Source organism: Canis aureus, chromosome 10, assembly GCF_053574225.1.
Source record: "Canis aureus isolate CA01 chromosome 10, VMU_Caureus_v.1.0, whole genome shotgun sequence".
Classification (NCBI taxonomy): Eukaryota; Metazoa; Chordata; class Mammalia; order Carnivora; family Canidae; genus Canis; species Canis aureus.
The window spans coordinates 12,117,238-12,136,689 of record NC_135620.1 but is presented as its reverse complement, the minus strand read 5'-3'; the positions used below and the strand labels follow the sequence as shown (position 1 = coordinate 12,136,689).

Genomic DNA, 19,452 nt, shown 5'->3' with positions numbered 1-19,452 from the left:
TATAAATATCTCCTGGGATTTCTTGAGTGTGGTGCATTCACGTAACTGGTCATGTTCTTTGCTTACAGACTATTTTAACAGATGTTGATTACTATTCTGGACATGGTAAGTATTAGCCAGGGTAGATCTCACACCTACCGATGATTTCAAACTCTCCCAGCTGAGCTGTCATTTTGCATGGTTGGAGAAAGACTTTAGACCTTGACCTTTGTGGGAACTCTCATGTTGGAGTATCAGTGGATACTGCCCTACTGCCATGATTTGTATCCTTCTAATGAAACCATTGTTAAGTGTGACCTATTGGGGTCATGAGACTGTTCAATTGAGCCTATGACTACTAAGAGTGGGTGTTATATATATGGAGATTCTTTTTTATTTATGCACATATCAAAATGTTGTTGGATTCATATTCTGAGAACTGAAGAGGACTAAGAGTGGTCAAGAAGGCGGTACGGGGAAGAATGTACATTGCCTAAAACCTGTAATGGGACTTGAAGGTGTTAGTAACACCTGAGGCGCCTGCAAATGGTGCCAATAATATCCTACCTGTACCTAGGAAGTCTAGTGAAAGAGAGAATTTTGAATAAGAGACCTAGTATCTCTCCCTCAGAAAGAATTAACAAAACTAAATAAAATGTGATAGTAGAAGAAGTTTGGCAGAGTTTCCTTAAGATGGGAAAAAAGTTTCAAAGAATTTTCAATGACAAAAATTGTATTTAATCTGGTTCTTAAAAGATAGGGAGGTATTATGTTACCAGTTTGAAAAAAATTGTAGGCTAAGCACTCTTGGTAGTCAGATTAAAAAGGCCCAGGTGCGTTTTTAAAAACATCATGTGGGGATGCCTGGATGGCTCAGATGGTTAAGCATCTGACTCTTAATTTTGGCTCGGGTCATGATCTCAGGGTTGTGAGATCAAGCCCTGCATCTGGCTCCATGCTCTGTGGGGAGTCAGCTTGAGATTTTCTCCCTCCCTTTGCCCCTCTCTGTGTTCACTCGCTCTCTTTGTCTCGCTCAAATAAGTAAGTCTTTATAAACATATAAATAAAAACATCATGTGCTATTTTCTTTCATCCATTCAGTGAATTTGCATGCCCATGTATTGGCTCCAAGTTATAGCAAGCTCGTTTTAGTTTTTTTTTTTTAAGATTTTATTTATTTATTCATGAGAGACACACACACAGAGAGAGAGACAGACAGACAGACAGAGACACAGGCAAAGGGAGAAGCAAGCTCCATGCAGGGAGCCTGATGTGGGACTTGATCCCGGGACTCCAGGATCACACCCTAGGCCGAAGGCAGGTGCTAAACCGCTGAGCCACCCAGGGATCCCCTTGTTTTAGTTCTGATATGTATAGAATTTAATACATACATAATTGAATTAGGAAAAAGCCATTATGGATGCACTTCATTGTAATCTTTAAGTTCTATTAGACATTTAGCTACTTTGGAAAAACATTTCATTTCATGCTTCACAAATTATGAATATTGAGAAAATCATCTTGAAAATAATTATTTTAATATGAAGAAAAGGACAATGCTAATTCTAGCATGGTGCTCTACATTGACTTCTTGTCATGAGTTATCTATGACATTTTCTAGAATATAAGGGAGACTCCCTGGTAGCAGCTCTGCTTCCCTGAGCCCAGGATCAGGGCAGACACTGCCTGAGGAATTTGTACGTTCATGAACAAGACACGCACAGAACAAACCTGTATGTTGCACTTGCTGCACTGAGAATATTTATAAGTGCACACGTGTCTATTTATAAGTGCACATGTGTCACAAAGCAACAGTCTAGAGAGATGATACGCAAGTGTTTAAAGCCAGATGGTCCTTTTCTAAAATGAAAAGCTGATACCTTGAAATACCATGCACCTTAGACTTACCCCTCTAATCTGAGCTAGCGCATCAGACAATGACATTCAACAACATGAGTTTCAAATTATCAAGGCCAACTACAAAATGTACAGGGTCTGGTGAAAAATTAAAAGCAGAGACCTGTTCAAAAGGCAGGAAAAAGACTTCATTCTTTCTTACCTAATCACTCTGGTTTTTTTTTTTATTTGTTCTTTAATGTCATGCTCTTTTGGGCAGAGGTTGAGTGGAGACCCCCACAAACCTCTGGGGCTCCACCCTGCAACTCAGAACACAATATCTGGCTTCCAGTGTTGGCCTTCATGGAGAGAGAGTGGCAGTGATCTCTTGATATATAAGAGGAAGTGGGTGGCCAGGAGCTCATTTATGTGGGTGGCAAAGGTGAAATGAAGCATGAGGAAAAGCTTCAAGCCCCTCAAGGCATTCTTCATTACATGGGACTTCACTTATAAAACACAAACCTAAAGATAAAAATACAAATCCTTAGCTGCAGAGCATTAAACCCCCATAAAGTGGGGGGGGGGCGTGTGGATGCAGTGGGGGCTACTTAAAGACAGGATCTTAAGCAACAGTACGGGTCATACATCCCTGAAGATGAGCCCGCAAGTCTGTCCCAAACAGACTTCCATCTTCCCTACCCCAAATCTTTTTTTTTTTTAAGATTTTATTTATTTATTTATTCCTGAGAGGTACAGAGAGAGAGGCAAAGACATAGGCAGAGGGAGAAGCAGGCTCCATGCAGGAAGCCCGATGTGGGACTCAATCCTGGGATTCCGGGATCACGCCCTGAGCCAAAGGCAAATGCTCAACCATTGAGCCACCCAGGCATCCCCCTACCCCAAATCTTTACAGTGAAATTTGAAATAACCCCAACCACATGTCCAGCTTTGCCCAATCCTACACTCTGTTGTGTTCGGTCAATTTAGAACATTCAAAAGTATATTTCAGTCATATAAAAGTAATTACAGAAGAACAATGTATATGAACTATCAGGAGTAACATCAAAATCAGTTTAAGGAATGCCTTAAGATATTTTTGTGCCAGATCAATATTTCTATTCATTTTTGTAGGTAAATTACAAGTGTCCACTTGTTAAGATTTTGATAGGTAGAAAAAAAGAGTATGTATCTACTATGTAATACTATGTAAGTCAGCCCTGCAAACTTTACTCTCTAAAAGGATTCTAAAAAAAAAAAGAAAAATAAATAAATAAAAGGATTCTAAAAAAGTTTGTAAAGTCCATCTATGATATATAAACACTTGAAAAATTAATTTGGTGAAATTCTCTAAGAAAATAAACTATAGATGTAAATAAAACATAGAATTTCTCTTATCCATGGAGCATCTGCATTCACCCAGCAAAAACTTATTATCTTAACCTGTACCTTTATTTTGTTTTACATATTGATATGTCCATACAGAATCATCTCATTTTGAAAAAAGGGTATTTGTCAATTATTTTGCCAATTTTAATTCAGTTAAAATAAATTTAATGACAATTTTTAATAATGATGGAAATTATATTTTATGAAGAATGTTATATATAACAGTATAGTTACTCTGTGCTAATATTTCAAGAAATCATTAATACATTTATAATTTCAATATATTTAAAATATAATTATTTCAATTTCAATATAAATTTTAATATTTCAGGGATGTCTTAATGGCTCAGAGGTTGAGTGTCTGCTTTTGGCTCATGATAGTAATTACCCCAGTGTTTTGGGATAGAGTCCGGCATCAGGCTCCCTGCAGGAAGCCTGCTTCTCCCTCTGCCTATGTCTTTGCCTCTATGTGTTTCATGAGTAAATAAATACAATCTTTTTTTTTAAAAAAAGGAAAGATTAATATTTTGATATAGTGATATCAAAAAAGACTATAAAAAGTGTATCTTAGGAGCCTAGCTTAGATTTGTTTTGGGATATTTTGTCAATCTTTTGAAAAATTTTATTACTAATAAATATTATGGTTAAATATCATAATTAAAGTCTTCCATAGAGGAGTAAATGATGAGAAAAATGTTGCTCTTCTCTATCCTTTTATATTCCCAGTTGAAAATATTTCTTTGAGGAATATTTTTCAGAAATCTTTCTCTACTTCTCATATTAGGCACATAACCACCAAATTTGTCAATAACATCACCACCTTATTAAGATTCCAATTTGCACTTATAAAATATTCCTTCCACAAGATACATGTAATATATGCTTGTTTGCTTCATTCATTCATTCATCGTCTGTTCATCTGTTTATCTGTCCATTCATTTATCTGCATTATGTACAATCCTGTGGTATTTCATTAGCATGGATAATGTTGAACCCCTTATTGCCAAACATCCCTACTGATCAATAAGCAAATTCCTGTAAATCCTAAGTACAGTGCCTGGTATGATGTTATGGCTTCAGGGTCTGGAGCACAACTCCACAGTAGTTACAAGGCTCTAAACAGTTTCTGAGACTCAGTTTCCTTATTTGTTGAAGAAGAAGAGGAGGGAGAAAAGACATTAATATTTACTTCCCAGTGTTCATGAACAAAGTAAATGAAAACACACAAAAAATGATTTTGTGGTGATTGTATATTTCCTTTTTACAAACAGAAACATAAATACATTGGGGAGGGGTACATAATTCCACAGGAGTACTGAACAAGCCACTTGAGAATCAGATTCTTAAAAAAGATCTCAAGGCTAATTGGCGTATGTTGACAGAACTGCCAAATCTTGTATCCCATCTCCTACCACTGAAGGAGGCCACCAGAGTGGATTTGTCAAGAAATAAAAAACAGAATCAAAATAAACATCTTGCCCTTTCTTCCGCTGTTATTAACAATATCAGCATTGGCCATTTTTGCAACTGGAGCTATAAATACTTTCTAATATTTAATTACATGAGGGCAATATAATACATAGTGTTCATAGTACTGAAATGTAAATTAAGCACTAAAGGAACCGATTTAGGGAAACAGTCACCAGGTTGCTTTTTTTCCCCATGAATACAGACAAGCACACCAAATGAGGACATTTACTTTATTACGTGAGGAAATTGTTGGTGGGTGTGGGGAGTAGAGCTCAGTTATATAAAATTGTGGCTGTTTACTTACCCTAGTTCCCTTGGCCTTCACCAGTGGTGTTTAGAGAACAGTTTTCTGTTTTTATTTATTTTCTAAAAAATCTCAGCATTCATTTCGTTTTCATTCCAGTAAGCTAAGCAGGAATTTTGCTCATGCTAATGGCTGTGAATTGTCTTGTCTAAAGCCAAACATGTTTTTGACAACCCCTTCTTCCTAAATCCCTTTTTTCCTGCCCCTCCTTTTAATTTCCTTTTTATTCACTGATGTGTGCTGCTCAGAGAAACAGTTGCAGCCAAACAGGAGAGCACTATGAAGTGAATGGCTATGATATCTATCCCTCCTTTTGGCAAAACTCCTTTGTGTAACTGCATGAAAGCCTACCGAAGCTAATGTTAACCCAGACGCTTTCTACTGAGTTCCATTGGAAATGAGGCATGCTAGAAGAATGGAATTATTTGTTCATGGTGCAATGAGAGTACCTTCAATCAAAACAAAATTAAAATGCTAACATTGCTCCCTCCTCCTTGGTTAAACATTTCTGTCAAACCACATTCATTTTAGGTTTTTAATTTATTACATGAAACAAATGATAACAATGCTTCCCCCTCTAATATTCACCAATGTTTTTCAACGATTAAATTCTGTAGACAAGCAATAAAATGCTGCTCTCATCTTTATGAAATGGCATTTCTTTCTTCCTCTGGCTTTTAAATAAATGATCAGATGCCTTCCATGAATTAGCAAGCTGGACTTTATGGGTTGCCTTTTTTTTATTAGCCTAATATAATCAGGTTAACTAGTCTTCCCTGCCCAAGCAGAGGCAGGGTTAGAAGTCAAGGACAGGAGGTCAGCCATGACAAATCTGCTGAATAAAGTAATGTTATAGTCTGGAAAGGAATCAAGGATTCTTTTTTGTCATTAAGTCTCTAAAGCAACTGGACTTGGAAAAACATCTATTCGCCTATGCCAAGAGACCATCTCTATTCACCATGTCCTTTTCAAAACCATTGTACTCAAAAGGAATTGGAAACAAAAGACAGTCTACTAAATTTTATATTTCTTCTTCCAAAATGCCTTTTATTTTAGGCTTACATGGCTGAATATTGTAAGCTCAAGGAGAGGAAAGAAGTCTACATCAACTACAATAGACTGGTATTTCTGGAAAATCTGTTAAATGTCACATAAGAAGGTCTCTTATAATGGCTTTGTTTTACTGAATGGGAGTGAGATAATACTTTAAGTTTAGTGGGCAGGTGTCTAGGATATTTTTTACTTAACCTGAGGAAGGGTCAATTTCCTGCCATCTTTTCTTCAATCTTGCCACCATTATGAACTAGAAAATATGAGTGTCCATATTTAAATTTTCACACAGCCAAGAGAAAGAAGATTACCCTTGTAAATAAGACAAATAACTGAATGACAAGCAGTTTTTACTGCCGTTAAACTTGAAATTAATCGGAGAGCCATCGCAGGTTCTGTAACAACATTTGCCATGTTACTTCTAGAATACAATTCATGACATATCACTTTAAAAGAAGCAAACTATACTACCAAAGTCCTACCACCGGGTTATATTCAGAATTCAGTAACTTCAATCACAGCCAAACCAAAAATAGTCTCAGTGACTCTCAAGGCACTTTTAGTTCACGTAGGGCCCATCCTATTTTATTTCCACAACAATGTGCCATTAGACAACCCCTATGATTTCTACATCTTCAATTTCACATTATCAATGGAATTGTTACTTTAATTTAACCCCAGAAATCAGTGTGCCTCTGGATATAACGGATTAGAGGAAGGGGCATCCTCTCAGTAAGGCCTTAGGGTACATACAATTAGAAGCTAGAAGCTTTGGGACTTTTGGTGTAAATAAAAACAACACCTTGCATTTCAATAGCCTCTAGGAACATCTCTTTATTAAATTACAGGGCAATGTTTCTCATCCTTTGCAGTACTAACATTTTGTTCTACATAATAGTTTTTGGAGGGGCAGGAAGCCATCCTGGATATTGTAGCATATTTATCCACAATCCTGGATTTAGGTCATTAATGTCTTAATCAAAAACTTAAATGGCATTACTTTGTTCATTCATTCAACTTCAAACTTGTGAACCCTGCAACTATCTGCAATGCAGCTACTGCATATACCTTTTATTCATAGGAAGAAATGTGGTTAGAAAACAGCAACACTTGCCCTATACAAAAACAATATTCTGAACTTCTAATAACAGTATTTGAGAAAGCTAAAACACAAGTTGCAAAATTTAGAGCTGAGAGTGAATTTTTTCATTTCATTCCCCCCATGAATTCAGAATCTATTGTTTAGCCTGACCACCAAAGACAATTTTTTGTCCAAGATGGTCCAGTCCTGAGCAAAGTCTTGCATTTACATAGTTGTTGTCTATCCAATTACAGAAAAGTATGTTGGAAATGCACATACATGCACGAACTGCTCAAGGCACTTAGAAAGCAAAGGTGAATAAGATAGTCAAGTAAGAACCAAATGAATTTTGAGCAGACATAAGAGAAAAAATGAACTCTGCTTGAAGGAAGTGGAAAAGGTTTCCAAGCCAGCTTCCTTAGGAAGGACAAATAAAGTTTCAACAAGAAGGATAAACATTCAGGCAAAGCAGGGATGGAGTCAGAAGAGCACACGTCCAGGGACACGGAGAAATCAGTGCACTTAGAGCCTTGCCCACGGACCAGGGAGCAGGAGCAGAAGACAAAACCAGAGAGGATAGATGTTATCACATAGGTAATATAGGAAGACCGTCAATGTTTCTAACTGGAAAGTGATCTGGTTCGATCTGAAGGATAAAAAGATGGCTGTGCAGGTGTGTGGAGGATGAATGGAGAGTAGAGCCTGAATCAGAGAGTTAGGAGTCTACCATTAATGCAGTATTTCAGCTGAAAGAGAATGAGATACTGAATGGACAAAAACAGCATTAGGGATTGGGATGAGGGAATGGGCTTGTGCAGTATTTAGGATCTAGATGGAAAGACCATGAAAAATGATTGGAGTGGGAAGGAAAGAGGTGAGGGAGATTTTTCTTTATTGTTTACTGGTGTGATGACTTGGGTGGATGCAGGTAAAGGGGAAACATATTAACTGGAGAGGATAAACTATTATCCCAAACACCAAAACAACATGTACCACAAAGGATATTTAATATATTCAAGTGGAAATTATAGGAATATTGGTTAAAATGGGAAATCTGTGTTCTTAAATCTCAAGCTCTTCAAAACAAACTGTATTTGCTGATATGACTTCTACTAATTAAAGAGGATCAGATTGGGAATCTTTAAACTTTATTTCTGTAAGTATCATGCCTTAAAAATAGTAAGGTTAGAGAATGTGCAGGGAACTAGCCTGAAAGGGCAGCGTGTCTCATTGGAGTGAAGATAATGACTGATTAATTTACTAGAATCCTTTGGCATTCTAAATAAATACAGTGGCTGGCTTTGTGAAGTCACAAATCCCTTAGAGCATCAGATAAAAGTTACAGACTTGACGCATTAAAAATAAGCAGATTTACACATAAAGAACATTTTTCTTATGAATTCAAGATGACTTTCCATAACACGCATTGCAAGGACCTTAGCTTCAGAGCTCTTGGTTTAGGGGTGGACATATTTAATCATAGATCAGTATTACTTTAAAAAAAGTCAAATATATATTTAGAAGTATCTCTTCAGTATTAATAGAAAGTATTCTCTTTTCCAAATAAACTCCTATAAATCAGGATTTCACAATTCAGTACTGTTGACATTTGGGTTGGGCAATTAATTCTTTGTTGTGGACTGGGAAGGGGAAATTCGGTCAAGCACTGTAAAAACGGTTAGTAGCATTGTTAACCTTTACCCATTAGGTGCCATTAAGACTACAAATATCTCTAGACATTGTCAAATGTCTCCTGGGAGGCAAAATGGCCCCATTTGAGAACCATCCATACAGGCAATGACTTTTATCTTCATAAAACTCCCACATAAGAGATAAAGTTAGGTATTCTCTTTGTGAAGAAAAATATTTTCATAGTAAGCTTTCCTAGAACAGATTACAAAGTTAGTAAGAAACTAAGACCAGTATTCAGATCCCCTGTTTTTTTTTTGGGGGGGGGGCATCTCTTCATCTTTTTCATACATTCCCAGTCTTACTGTAGGAATAAAAATTATCTCCTCTTCAGAGATGGTAAGAATTACACAACAAAGTCATAACAAGTTGTTGTCTTCTATCAATTTAATTTCTTCTTTCTTTTTAATAAACTTCCTCTATAAGAAATTAAACACTCCAACTTAAGTAATAAAGAAATTGGTATTTTCATAGCAGCAAGAAATGCATCTACTCAAAAATAAATGAAACATTATAAAAACTAGTTAGTAACAGAATATATTACCATCTGCAGCACGAGCAAATCTGTATTCTTATGGTAAATCTTACTTTATTTAGTTCTATAATGGGGAATCTGCAAGTTATGCACAAGTTATGGAATATATTGGCAACAGATATAAAAATCTGCTAATACCCATACACAGAGATACTGATATTTTAGTATAAATGCTGCATTATCCTTCTTTGCCATTTCTTTGTCCCTAGTCTGTAAAACTACTCATTTTGTCTCTCCCTTTATCATCATTTTTATTTCTTTTTACTTATTTGTCTGTGTGCTAATATCTGTATTAGCTCTTTACATCCATTACCTTGTCTCCTTATAATATTCTCCATTTTTTTTTCTGGGGGACACTTTCCCCCCAACTCCTTGTCAACATGTTTTAGGCAGTCTGATTGTATTGAGTGGTGGCTTCTGAAAAACTTTTAAACAGAAAGCTGGTACACACTTTTGTCTGAATTTTTCTTCCTTTGTTCCATCCAGCTGCCAAGAATGTAGATTTGATGGCCAGAGTTCTTGCTGCCAGTTTGTACAATTAGTATGAATTGGCTATGTCAGAGATGGCCAAGAGAGATGCCTAATAGAAACACAGTCCTCGAGGGCTTTGTGAATGAGAGCTGCCATATCAGCCCTGATCTGCCTCAAGACTTCCATGTAAGAAACAAACTTGTAATTTATCTTTTTAACAGCACTGTGATTTGGGGACTCTTACTCACTTAGGAACTGAATCTTAATAGATACAGGTGAACATCCATTCTAATCTCAAGATGGAGCATGTGACCTGAGACTAAACCAAAGAGCCTATCACATCCCTAGGTTTTAGGGGAACTCATGCACTAAAATAATATTCTACCATAAAATCTATGTAAAATAGTATATTTGTAGCTATCTCAAGAAACTTAATTTGCTATAAAAATTTGGTGAATGAAGTACAGAGATACTGTTATTCTGGCAAAAGGTCTTAGTATGTTTTGGTTTAAATATCAAAATCTAAATGAGCTTGGGCCAAGTCTTCCTTCATGGAAGGACTGCATATGGTTTCAAGGGATGGCACTGAATAACGTCAGGATTGTGCAATTAAAACAAATATTTAGGCAATCATGAACATTCTTTTTGCAGGCATTGAAAACTATAATTAACATAGTCTGATGCAATTCTAACAAATTCTGGGATTCATGATTTGTAGAAAACTATGATATTTGGTGCCTAACTGCATGACACATTTTGTGACAAAGTATTACCGATCAAGCTAAATAATCTTCATTCAAGCTGGCACTCAATCCTTCTGGGTCTCTTGCACAAATGTCACAATCACAGTGTCTTCTGCTTGGTTAGTGAGAAAGAGAATAAAGAAGTTAGAAGCTTGTAAGGCTTCTAACAAAATTTAAAAAGTAAAAATAAAAATAGTAATAATAATAATGACAGGAAATGTTAGTTTTATTATTAACAATCTTCAATTCTCAGTTACTAAGTGCAGCTCAAACAATTTATCGAGCCATTGGAGTGCTACTAAAAAATACATAGGGAATGTCTGATTGGTAGATTTCAAATAATCATTACTGAGAGTCATAAAGATATTTGACCAATACTGAATTGTGCATGCCCTATCTCAGGAAATATTGTATATATTCCAGATAGAGCAGTAAGCAAAACAGACAGAAGTCTTTACAATTTAATGATGGGATCAATGGGAAAGGAGCTAAGTCCGATTTTAGGGGAGCTGGGTAAGGGTGAGGAGAGGAGGAAGCAGAAATATGCTTTTCTGAAGAGAAGAATGCTAATCTCTTTGGTTTTGACCAGTTAAAGGGAAGGAAGAAGAAACAGTGCTTCGATGCCTCTAAAGGTGAGAGAGTATTACATTTTGGGCAAAATTGTATCACATTGTATGACTGAAGCTTAGGCTCTACAAATAGGCCAGAACTGAGTACAACGGCAGACAACCATGTGAATTTTCCACCTTATTTAAATCTGAAAAGATTTATCCAAATCCAGAAAAAAGATAGGGCAACTGCAAGATGTTTCTATGCTTGTTTTCAATATTAACCTTAATTTTGAACTAATGCATCATTAATGAAAATCCTTGGAAATACGAACGACATAAAGAATCATAAAATAACATACTTCTGACACACAGAGGTATCCAGTATTTCAGCTCTAGCATATCTTATTCCAGTCCTTAAAACCTTTTCCTTAGTTGAACTAATTTTCAAGGTAGAATATTTTTATGACATGATACCAAAAAATGACCGTAACATTATTTAATGGCCACATAATAATTTAAGGTAAAGCTAAGTTCCTGCTCATTTTTAAAATTAATGTATATAGTTCCTTACCATAAAAAAACTAACAAATATATTTGTTATATATAATATATATATTATATATATATAATATATCCTATATTGGATATAGGATTTTATTTTTTCTGAAAGGTAACAAAGGCTTTTTTTTAAGATTTTATTTATTTATTCATGAGACAGAGAGAGAGAGAGAGAGTGAGAGAGAGAGCTGGACACAGGCAGAGGGAGAAGCAGGCTCCATGCAGGGAGCCCAACATAAGACTCAATCCTGGGTCTCCAGGATCACATCCTGGGCTGAAGGCAGCACTAAACCACTGAGCCACCTGGGCTGCCCGGATATAGGATTTTATACCAAAGCAAATATACTTAGAGACTGCAAAAAGTGTGCTCTTTTGACATTATCCCAGGACATGCTTTGAAAAAACAAAATAGGAAATGATCCAATAACAATTAAGTTTGTGAAATAATGCATATAATATTTTTTCGCCATGGAGAGTCTTTTAACAAAACAGCATTGAGATTTTGATAATCATGCCTCAAGGAAAACTAGTTGGATTTTCTTTGCCTTTCCTTTAATTACTTTATGACAAAACACTCTTTATATACTTGCTATTTATCTAAGTATGACATACTCCCCAGAATACTGTATTAAAGAACCAAAAAAAGAAAAAAAGCAAACTAAGATGAAGTAAAAATTACTTAGGATATTTTAAATATCCCAATAAAAGTATATTCTATAGACCTCTTAAAATATTTTTCTAGAAATAATGCATGCTAATATTAAAAAATGCAAACAAGACAGGGGCCCCTGGGTGGCTCAGTCAATTATGTGTCCAACTCTTGGTTTTGGCTCAGGCCATGATCTCAGGGTAGTGATATTGAGCTCTGCATGGGCCTCTCAGGCTGTGCAGTGGGAGTGGAGCCTGCTTACTATTCTCTGTCTCCTTTTCCCTCTGTCCCCTGCTCATGAATGCATGCAGCTCTCTCCCTCTCATAAAAAAAAAAAAAAGAAAAAAGCAAACATGACACACAATCAGAATTGCATTTCCTCAACATATCCTAAGTTCTGTCATAAGAAATCACCATCATTAACATCTGAGGAACACTATATGTACCATCTCCAACTCACATATGCAGATATAAGGGCAGGTAAGAAGATAGATAAATAGATCAATAATAGAGTTATAGATAAGTAGATGGCATTTAAATTTTGCATTGGGTGGTATTCTATATTTAAGAAGTATTCTAATTAACCTAATTTAACAGAAGCAATACATACTTCGTGTAACCTAAACAAATTGGTAAGTTGCAAGTCAATGTTTCTTAAACACATAAAATATTTCATAAATCCCTATAAAGTTAGGATCAAATTTAGATACAAACTGAGTTTTTAGTCTTTTTTCTAAGTAGGCTTCACACTCAGCATGGAGCCCAATGCAGGGCTTGAACTCACAACCCTGAGATCAAGACCTGAGCTGAAATCAAGAGTGGGATTCTTAACCAAATGAGCCACCCAGCACCCTAAGAGTTCCAAGTCTTTTTAAAACTACATAATTAGACTTCAAAAATATACATTTCCTAATTGCAATAAAAGATGAAGGAATTAGCTTGCTTCAACTTCTTTCTACTTTAACTAGATTACAAAGTATTGGAATGAATTTTTCTTGAGATCAGTATGGTACTTCATTGGGCAGATTATACACTCTATTTCAAGGAAAATTTCCCCTTACATCTTTGAATATTTTTGTGTTCCACATATTCAAAACTCCAATTATACTTCCTCTCCTTGACTATTTCCACCTATAGTCTTTTTTATGTCTTTATTGGCTTTCTTTGTAAGTAATTTCCTCAAGCCTATATAGTGGGTTTTCTATTATTTCTGTTTTTATTTTATTTTTATAATATTGTTATCACTCTCTTTGTAAAGAGAGGTTTATTTATTTATTTATTTATTTATTTATTTATTGTAATTGCTTTGCAATTTGAGGAATGATTTATCTGAAATCCTGTTTTCCCTTCACAGGTAAATTCTTCCATAATGTATGCTACGTATATTTTACTTCTTTTATAGTTTCTATTCATAAAGCCACATGTTTTACTCTCCTCCCTCCATTGTGGGTTATCTTTAAAAGATGGCAGTCTGTACACTAAAAACTGTCAAATGAGTAGATAAGGGAACAAGAAAGGGAATGAGCTCTAACTTGGAATGATATTGATTGGAATATCCTTTTACCAAGTCTGATATTTCTTTTTGGTACAAACCAATCCCCCTTCCACATGCCTCCGAGAGTAGGTGTTGAAGCAGTAGTGAGTTGGTGGAGCTTATAGTAAATCTCCTTGAGACACAGCACTTCATGTTGAGACCTGGTGACAGATGCTTCCTCTCCTTTGTTCATTCCTCTTGACATTCAGGACTCTCCTTGGCAGAGAAGGTTCAGCTTTGGAAAATGGTTTTTGTTGGGTTTCTTCTGCAGCATCATATTTACTGCCAAGTTGTGAGACTGAATTAAATTTCCACGAGGATGTGTCTGGATGCTGTAGTGGCCCATCCTAGAGCTCAGATCTTCTCACCACACTATAAATATGATGAGGTAAGTTTCTTTTTTATGGATGCATTGTGCTGCTTCATTTCGCAGGTAGTGGCCAGAACCACTCGCAGCATGTTTGGGCTGTGGCACAATATTGCCTCATAGGGAGCACTGGTCATCAATAGATTTTGAAGGAGGAATAGAAGATTTAAAAGCTCTCTATTCTGACATTCATAACTGGAAAAATGATTTTATGCTTATAATCTTTAAAATATTGCAGGTGTATTTAAGGTGTGTATGCAAGGATATGCAAGGATACTTTAGGTATTATCAGAAAGGATTCAAGTCTATTTGTTTATTCTTAACTTAGCTAACATTTCTAACATCCTTAGTCTGTACCATGAACTACATGAATTACCAGAAAATGCAGAAACGAACTCTTCATGTTGTGATCATGGGGCTCACAAATCCAGTAACAAGACAAATACAGATAAATAAGCAAATAAAATGCAGTGTGTGTGTGTGTGTGTGTGTGTGTGTGTGTGTGTTTCTAGGCCACACATACTCCAATAGAGGTAAAAGAACTCAGGGAAGGGAGCAAATGACTTGTTTAGCATTACAAAGAGAAGCAGATATCTGAATTGTGGCTTAAAATGTTGATGGTAATTTATGAAGCAGAGGTGGGCAGGGGGAGCTCATGAGAAAACCGTGTGCACAAAGAAAGGCAGGAAGTCCTAAGATCTCTCCATTTGTTGTGGGGCAGCAAGCACCACTTTGTTTCTAGAAGACAGGGTCCATGTAAGAGGGACACAGGTGAGTTTGGATAGGTAGGCTTGCTGGGGACAAGATCATTAAGGACTTTGAGTTTTACCCATAAAGAAATAGGGGATAATGCAGGACATCATTTTGAGATTCCAACGAACTATGAGATGCAAGACTGACCCATTCCATCATACAGTCTTTCTCAAGATTGGATGCTAATTTCCTAATTCTGCAGTTTCTAAATAACATACCATCACAGCTTCACCTCTATCCTGCCAGGCATACCTACTCATACTGAACAACTCTATTATATCTTAATGCTACTCAGATACCATAATATGAAAGGATTTCTATTCCATTATTTCATTAGCCTCACAGCAATATATAAATTATCCCTACTCAAGACCACAGTGGTAGGCAATGTCTGAACAATGTCTGTTCTTGAACTGTTTTATTACTCTTAGGTTAAGTTTGCCAAATATGTGTTCCTTTCCAACATTCTTCAGGTTTAATAGAAGTCCTAAGAAATGTAATTTGCAAACAGCTCTTACTGCAATCATTTCATTTCTTCCAAATAATTTTGCAAACATTTATTTCTTGTAATTTCCTGCTCATAAAATCCCAGGTGGATTTGGTAGATGAAGTCTATTCTTTTCTCCATACCTATTAAACCAGGACTGAGTTCTTGAGGGTTAGGTTTTTGCTTCAGCTTCTCCAAGTGTTCAATCAGAGAGAGAATCAGAAAGTTGCTAAATTCAATTTATTCTTTTGCAAAATTATGGATAATTTCCAAGGAGTGAGAGAATAAGCAAATGGTGGCCAAAATATTTTGGAGAAATCCCAGGATGAGCAGAATGTGAGTAAAGTGTAAAAAAAAAAAAAAAAAAAGTAAAAATAAGCAGTATTAAGGAAAGATTTAGTAATTTTACAATACCTCGCCCTGGTTCTTTAAAAGTTTTTCTACAATGATATTGTGTGACTCTACTCTTCTGCAAAGACTCATCTATGTCTATTGGAAACAAAAATATGGGAAAATTTATTGTATAGAGTGGAAATCACATATTGTATGATTTCATTTCTAAGAAATGCCAAAATGAAAGAAATCCATGGAAATCAAAAGTAAATTGGCAGTTGTTTAGGGTTAGGAATGATACTGGGGTGGGGTGAGAAGTGACTTTTAATGGTATGGAGTTTCTTTTGAGGGTAATAAAATGTTCTAAAATTAAATTGTGGTAATGGCTGCATAATTTGTTGAATATACTAAAAACTACTGGTTGTATGCTTCAAAATGGTGGTTTTCATGGGCTGTGAATCCTATCTCAATACAGTCGCTTTTCAGAAAGTAGATGGCAAGAATCCAATTGTGATTTTTTTAATGCAAAGGATATATGAATTTTTCTAATGCAAAGGACATATACAAGAGGGGTGACACAATCGGATACAATGAGAACTGGGCTCAAGATGCCATATTGACTATTCCTTTTCCTTCTGTTTCTCTGAATAGTTCCTTTCTGATGACAAATTGCATCCAGTGACATCACAAGATTGTTAGGCTATTTTCAATCCCCCTTTGTGATTTGACCATTGTGAAAAAAGAAACTTCTAAACCCTGTGAAATCAAAACTATTTCTGGATATTCAGGGAGGTAAGACTGCTGAATTTAGAACTCAGATGACCAACATCTTCAAATCTTCAAATTTGAGGGCAAGAGGGTAGATCACAGTGTATTTGTGACCCTTTTCTTCACGTCCTTTCGGATACTACCCTTCCCTAGAAATGGAGTTTACATTGTTTTGGTGACTGTCAAGAACTGTGTCTGAAGAAGTTGTGAAATATACATTTTCTTACTGAAGAGTATCATCAGCACAGAACTTTTTGAGAGTCTGCTGTTTGAGCTGGCCGTCAGAAAACATGTTGCTCACTCCCCCAACACTAGGAGGCATCACAGGTCAACCATGTCTCTCAAGTACCTGCAATTTGGACTAAGATATGTTGCCCTGATAACAACGGAAGTCTCAGGGGCTTGAAGGTAGGGGTTTCAGCAGTCTAAAGAAGTGAAGGCTAGGCTTCAACCCTTTTCAGTGATATGCTCCTAATTCTTGCTATGGTCACGTTGAATTGTTGTTATCCAATCTTGATCACCTATTCCCAAAATATGAGCAAATGTGAGGTGATTAAATTGAAGAATAGTTACATAGATATTTTGTTTAATCAGTAGCTTTCACATCACCTTTTTTTTTAAGATTTTATTTATTTATTCAGAGAGAGACAGAGAGAGAGAGAGAGAGAGAGAGGCAGAGACACAGGCAGAGGGAGAAGCAGACTTCATGCAGGGAGCCCAATGCGTGACTCGATCCTGGGACTCCAGGATCACGCCCTGGGCCAAAGGCAGGCGCTAAACCACTGAGCCACTCAGGGATCCCCTCACATCACCTTTTAAAACATTTACTCACTCTTAGTATTCTGATCTTTAAGATAAAGCAACTACTGATAGAAATGGTGACTTTATGAAGACAAAATAAGAAAAAATAAAACTTAAAATACTTTGAAATGACATGCTGAAATTAAGCATTCTATACTCAAAATTTGTTATTAATCTGAATAATATTGAACTATTTTTGGGGGGAGGGGGGAATCCCTCAGTGGCTCAGTGGCTCCATGGCGTGATCCTGGAGTCCTACATGGAGCCTGCTTCTCCCTCTGCCTGTGTCTCTGACTCTCTCTCTGTGTGTGTCTCTCATGAATAAATAAAATCTTTAAAAATAATAATAATAAATAAACTCATTTTTTTAAGAATTTTACTAGTATACAAAAGCACCATTTGGTCAATCACAGCAGTATCTTTCAAGTTCATTCATTTCATCAAATATTTCACTAGCTTCTACTGTATACCCATCTCCAGAATTGAGCTGTTAACAGTCTTGGGGGGAAAGAAGACTTTTGTACTTTTTGAGGATTTGAGATGCTAGAACACCATTGAAATGGAAGATTCAGTTTAATCTGATTAGTTCAAGAAAGAATTTATTTTAAAAAAAAGGGAGGGGAATTGAGTTGAGTATTTAAAATGGGTAAAAACAAAACACACCCCTTAGATAATGAAAATGTAGCCCATATAGGTAGCTGTTATTTGCAATGCATATATCATATGAAAGACTCACTCAGACTATATTTAAACTTCTATGTATCTTTGAAAAAGATTGAGATGATGAAACAGAAAAGTGGGAAGGGAGTTGAGGAGGTACTTCACAAAGGAGGAAAACCCAATGGCCAAAAGATAATTGTTTTTAAAAATGCTCAACTTCATTAAGCAGCAGATAATGCAGCTGAAGAACATACCATGATGCCAATTCATATATGTCAGAATCGATGAAACAAGACAGGCAATGCCAAATTCTTGGAAGGATGTGATACAATCATAACTTTCATATACCACTGATGTAAGTATACATTCGCATAGACATTTTGTAAAAACCATTTGAAGTATCCATTAAAGTTGAAAATACAGATACACAGACTCATTGATTCCATTATTAGGTTTATATTGAGCACAGAGACAGTTTTACCAAAGTGCAAGTATTAGAATGTTTATAGTGTCACAATTTATAATAACCCCAAACTGCAAACCGTACTATTAATGATGCCTGTTGACACTGAAATGAATAAATAATAGTATTATTTTAATAATAGCAATATATACCAATAAGAAGAAAAATCGAAACTACTTACAACATGAATGAATCTCAGAGACATAATGTCAATTGCAAGAAGTTATGAAAGACTATATACTTACCTTGCTGTGTATATAAAGTACAAAACAGATAAAACTAACCTGTGCCATTAGAAATCAAAAAAGCAGTTAACTTGAGTGTGAGAGTGATGAGTGACTCAAAAGGAACATATGGGGCTCTGGAAAGGCTGGTAATGATCTATTTCTGGATCTCAGTGCTGGCTACACAGTATGCTTAGTTTGGGAAAAGCCATCAAACTGTAAACTGATGATACATGCACATTAATAGATGCATACTGTAACTAAATAAGGATTTTTTAAAATGAGGTAAAAGAGGTCTAGAAAAAAGTAAGATTACTTCTTTATTAAGAGGTACTTTTCAGTCACATATTTTCAGAAAAAAAATGCTTTCTTAAATGAAAATAAAGTTGAAGAAAAAAGATGAAAAGACAGAAGTTTAAACACTAAAAAATGTCTCCAGAGCTGGATTTTTTTCACAGTTTATATAACACAATCTGCTTAAGCCGATCTATTCTAAACGGCCTTTCACCACCATGACAGTCCAAAATCAACAACTCTTATTTATATATGTAAGGTCATTCCAGGGGACATCTGAATCATCAAAGACGGACAAAGATGTGTTCAATTTCATTTATGTCAATTTGCTTAACTCTTCCGTCTTTGAACATCAGTAGAACCATGTGTGATAACTAAGGGAAAATATTTCAGATTATTTGCTTAAGTAGGTGGTCATGCAAGGGTCTATAGCCCACTATTTATATTTTAAACACTTGCTATTTTA

General features: G+C 35.8%; 2 protein-coding genes and 1 long non-coding RNA gene across 4 annotated transcripts in view; 2 read left to right on the top strand and 1 right to left on the bottom strand.

Annotated features, from left to right (window-relative positions):
* Positions 1 to 19,452, bottom strand: part of PRR16 (proline rich 16) — a 537,790-nt gene that overhangs the window by 7,241 nt on the left and 511,097 nt on the right. The gene's annotated exons all lie outside the window — the stretch shown is intronic.
* Positions 1 to 19,452, top strand: part of LOC144321971 (uncharacterized) — a 444,052-nt gene that overhangs the window by 246,051 nt on the left and 178,549 nt on the right. The window lies entirely within an intron of this gene.
* Positions 9,831 to 18,357, top strand: LOC144321585 (uncharacterized). Its single transcript, XR_013387180.1, has 4 exons — positions 9,831 to 9,987; positions 14,046 to 14,224; positions 16,428 to 16,952; positions 18,235 to 18,357. It is a non-coding gene; the product is annotated as an uncharacterized LOC144321585 (long non-coding RNA).